The 5,231-nt window shown below is 27.1% G+C and overlaps 1 long non-coding RNA gene across 1 annotated transcript; it reads left to right on the top strand.

Moving 5' to 3' along the window:
- Nucleotides 1-129: 129 nt before the first annotated feature.
- LOC132922676 (uncharacterized) lies at nucleotides 130-3,902 on the top strand. The gene is made up of 2 exons (XR_009661039.1): nucleotides 130-274; nucleotides 3,675-3,902. It is a non-coding gene; the product is annotated as an uncharacterized LOC132922676 (long non-coding RNA).
- The last annotated feature ends 1,329 nt before the right edge of the window (nucleotides 3,903-5,231 follow it).

The raw sequence follows: 5,231 nt of genomic DNA, 5'->3' as shown, positions 1-5,231 counted from the left end.
GACGTGAGCGCGCGCGCGTGTTTAAACTCTACGTTTTATTTTTGAAGCTTCTCCGGATATATAAAATGCGCCAGTACCGACGACAACTCGGCCGTAATGCGCATATCCTCTTTCACGTTATCAACTGAGAGCGCGGTGCAGATTATGCCATTGTGGAAGGACAGGGCAACTACTGTATACCGTGTGCTTGAAGTATCTATGAATAAAAAAAAGATCAAAATTGGTGGTACTAATTAAAAGACGGCAAGTTGTTTAAAAAAAAAATCCTAGCTAAGTTAGTAAAAAAAAATCGATTTTGTTAAGTTAAAATAATTTTTTTTTCTAAATTACTATAGTTGACTAACAAAGTAAAATAAATAATAGATAGGCGCCTATTTAGAATAGAGAAAAATATTATAATTTAGTTTTTATTAAATTTATTATCATAACCAACTATTGTTTATAATTTGATTAAAACTTTATTTTTTTGATAGTCTTGTAAATATATTATAAACTACTAATAAAATAAAATATTAGCTGTATTGTGCAATAATATCACTCATCGGGCCATGATACAAAATATTTTAATTAGGTACCATGAAATTCTATGAAATAACTGATATTATTTTTAAAAAAAATGTTTTAGTACCTTAAAATAACTAAGTTTTATATAATAAATAATAACATGCTATGGAAAAATAACCAAATAATTCATTAACATGTCATTTGTTAATGTATGACAAACTTGAATGTCTATTGCATGATAAACTAACTTAGTTAGTTAATCATGGTCTATTGACTATACCTAATAAATTTTTATCCACCATACAGTGTACCTACATATTTTAGGCGTACCTATAGTGTGTACATAATATATTATGTTTAATGTTTATACGCCTATATTTTAAGTAAAATCCTATTTTCTATAAATTAATTATTGTTTTAATTTTCAAAAAATTATTAACCACACGGTATGTAACAACTAACGTTGATGAGGCGCCAACTCGGTTAAATTTACAAATTAAATTTTACTATCAAACATGGTTAAATTTACAAATTAAATTTTACTATCAAACATCAGCAATAATTAGAACACCAAGAAGGCTAGAACCTATATTATTTTAAAATATTTGTTGAGTAGATAATTTTGTATTCTATGTGATGACTAATGAAGATATTAGTATAGTAAGAGTACCATTAACTGGCTTACAAAAAAAAAAAATAAGGAAATTTTAAAATTAAATTAAAAATTACAAAAACAATAAACTTTGTTTGGTAATTTTAGAAACAACTGGATTTCGCTTTTATATCATATTTTTTATTTCAAATTCTCGTCTCTAATTAGTTATTAAAGAATATATTAAAATTAAATATTGGTATACTACATATATACTGCGTAATTCCTAGATTAACAGTTTTAAGATTCTAAGTGGTGTTATAAATTATTAGTTTTATAACGATGAGTAAAAAAAAAAAATGATAAAAATGTTTTTGTTGTGGATACTTTTAGAATTAATAAAAATGCTTCGATTTTCCTTTCGGGAGGTAGATAAAAAATTATGCTTGGTAAAAAAAACTTTAAAATTTAATATGAGGTTCCTCATAAGTTGTTTTAACTGAAATAAAAAAAATTTAAATTAATTAACATTATTTTACATGAGAGTTTTAAATTAGAATTTTGACGAAATTGAAAATATACTTGAAATTATTTTGTTGTGAAAATTTACACCTGCATAAGGTTTATTTAAAATTGTATATAAGATTTTTCATAAATTTGTTTATTTATTTGTTTATGGGAATACAATAAAAAAGTTAAGTGTAATGTCACATATGCTTTTCATGAGTGATAGAAGCTAAGTTTTTGATGATATTGAATATTCACAGGTAAAATAACAATTTCTCATTGACTCATTCTAACATTTTTAATATTTTAATGTATTTCAAAAAAGATTTTTGAGGCCTACAAATATAAAATGTGTGGCTACGATTTTTTTTTTTTTTTGTTACAATATAATTATCTTGTTTTATACTTAACTACGAGAGATAAGAAATATTCAAATTAGTGTAAAATAAATTGTTTTAGCGCATAGGAATTAAATAAGGCACTATACCTAGGGCCAAGGATGTAACTGAAAAAAATTTCGGGGGTCCAACATTTTTTTAAGTATAAATACTGAAAATTAATAGTCAATAAACTTTATTCATCACTAAAATGTTTTTATCTTTAAAAAAATCTTGGGAGGTCTGGTGAAGTAGTATTAAGTTTATTAGTTTAAATTGTTCAGTATTCAGCAGAACTTTTGAAAATAAATTCATCAAATGGTTTTATTTCCTTTTTTTTTTTCGAAAGACTATTATGATATAATATTTAGGATTTGATTAATAATTGAGACGAGAATTTTGTAATGGTTTCTTTTATCGTAGCGATTTCCATTTCTGTATCCTTATTTTATGGTAAACTTTCAAATCTATTATAAGAGTTTAAAATTGTGTGTTGTGATTTTAATTGATTTAAAATATAGTGGTGATAACCCAACTGAATTTAGACATTTAATATGTAATTTAGGGGAACGACCTAAGTCTAGTTTAAATCAAACGGCGGATTAGAGCAAGATTTCAGTGTATTTTTTATTTATCAGTAATTTTTAAATATGCAGATTACTAAATCAAATTGCATTGCTATTCGCAATTACTCATAGGCGTGCGCGCGCCCCCCGACATGTAATTGGGGCCCTAAAATTTAAGTTCTATAGCATATATTATATGAATCCGTATTTTAACTTATGTTACTAGAATAAAAATGGTAATTTTTCTAAAATATGTCGTAAAAAAAAATTATGTTTCGGGATAAAAAAAATAATACAACATAAAATATTTTAAATTTGCATGCGTGATACAACTTAAAACTTATTATGATTATAACAACTAGATGTTATTGACAACAAAAGTAAAAATAATAAATAAATATTGCAATTATCTTAAAAATAGATTTTAGATCCAACTATATATCTAATGAAATATTATATTACTTGGTAGTTGGTACTAGTAATATCATTGATTGATTTGATATGTGATAATATGTAAGTAATATTTATTTGTGCATTATAATTTATTAAAATATGTACATGTTTTGTTAAGAGAGGGCCCGAAAAATTGTAGGCACCCCCGAAATTTAGATCTACGCACGCCTATGCAATTACTCTATATCATTAATCAGTTAAGTATACAAATTGTAATTACATTAGTCCTTATCTATTACTTATACGTCTAGGTCGTTGGGAACGAATAATAATATTTGATGCAATATAGGAGCTAAACGAAAAGTATATTCTTTATAATACTTTATTAGGTATAGCCGGTATAGGCACTAACATTTATTTTAAAATCCATATTACTAACTACCAGAGCCGTACCAGTGCCATCGAGGGGGCCAAGGGGGACTATACCTTGGGCGCCAAAAAGTTGGGTTAGACAGGTCAGTTAGGTAATGGAGGAGGGCGAATATTTTTAATTTTGCCCCAGGCGCCAAATTATAACGGCAGTACGGCACAGCTCTGCTAGGTACCTATATGGCTATATAAGTATCTATAGAGATTAGACAGTCATAGTAAAGTATTGCAATTTTATAGTTTATAGTTTTATACTATTATACTACAGTTTAATTTTAATTATATTTTGGTTAATGATAATTCCAGAATAAGCATGCATGGAGATTGGAGGCAGAAAATGTGCTGATCTGGAACATTTTTTAGGTAATCTTATAGCCTTTTATTATTGAATGAGATTCTATAAATTTTACCTTTGGACAATTATATTCCCACAAATGACGATATTAGTTGAAAACAATGTATTTTTAAAAATTTTCTCTGTAATACAAATCATGTAAATTCATTTTAAAAAATATATAGTTTTATGATTTGAAATTGTAATTATTTTCAACTATGAATCTAAAAACAAATTGTGTTTTTAACGTTATACCGGATTGCACTACCAACCTAACCTAACCTCACCTGCAGGCCACGGTCGTGACCACTGAAAACCAATACGTTGTATAGGTAAGTACTACTAAGGTGAAAAACATAAAAAACACAAAAATATAGGTAGGCGTAGGCACGTTTCTGTACTAGACCGTACTGTAGTTTACTAGTTTGTATCATCCTAAATTATTCCTAATGATTATTGACTAGTCTAACTTAGTTGTTTTCGTTTTTATGTTTAAAATTGCGAATTGTAAAACATTTTTAATTAACCCACTTTATGTTTACTATTAATTAGTGTTGTTGTTGTATCAATGTACTATACTACCATGTCCAATAAACAAGAGCGTAGTGCAAATAAGTTTGATATAAGACAGATGTTTTAAAATAAATTACATATTTACTATACATCTTTAGATAGTAATATAAATAAATGAACTAGATAATAGATATTGAATCATTAAATTGAAGAAAAATTACAAGACGCTTTAGAAATAACTACCTACTAAAAGTTTTTAATTTTCCAGTTATCGAAATATTGCCCATCCATCCCACGATTATAGTTCAATTAGCAATATATTTAGATTTAAATTTTAAATCGTTGATCGTTATTCAAACTATAGTTTATAGGTCTATGATTCAAACGCTATACTATCTCCAGTTATCACTTAAACGGACTTATTGAGGGAACCATTGATGCACCCCGTTTGTTAGAACAACTCAACAGTCAACATCCGAGTACATGGCACCACCAGTTTTAGGAGGTTTTTTTTACGTAGCTACTTTTTTAAATCGATTTAACTTTTCAACAAATGATCCTCTAATAAGGATGTCGATACACTTAGATTATGTACATATAATTGTGCATGATCTAGAGATGGTTTGACATTTTTCAGTTGATGGTTCAAAAATAGTTAATAGGTACTTACCTACCACTCACCCAACTATAACTGGCTACCTACCTACCTTCCAGTCATACTAAAAAAACTTACCTACTAAATTTTAAAATTTTTTTGGCAATTAATATTTATATTTTATAGTAAAACTTGCTTAAGAATTTCAATGATTTAATATATTAAATACCGAATTATAAATAACCAAATGAACAAGTCGACCTAATCTATAGATATAAGACAAAATTAGTTTTATCAATCATTCTATCGGATAGCACAGTGGTTCCAAACCGGGGGGTTTTTTAGAGTTTGATCGGAGGAAATATACTGATGATGGAATTACAAAAACAATTATGTTATTTTACAATGTGTAAAATTGAAA

The sequence above is a fragment of the Rhopalosiphum padi genome, chromosome 2, assembly GCF_020882245.1.
Source record: "Rhopalosiphum padi isolate XX-2018 chromosome 2, ASM2088224v1, whole genome shotgun sequence".
NCBI classification, from domain to species: domain Eukaryota; kingdom Metazoa; phylum Arthropoda; class Insecta; order Hemiptera; family Aphididae; genus Rhopalosiphum; species Rhopalosiphum padi.
The sequence above is the reverse complement of the archived record's forward strand: the minus strand, read 5'-3'. Positions and strand labels throughout refer to the sequence as shown.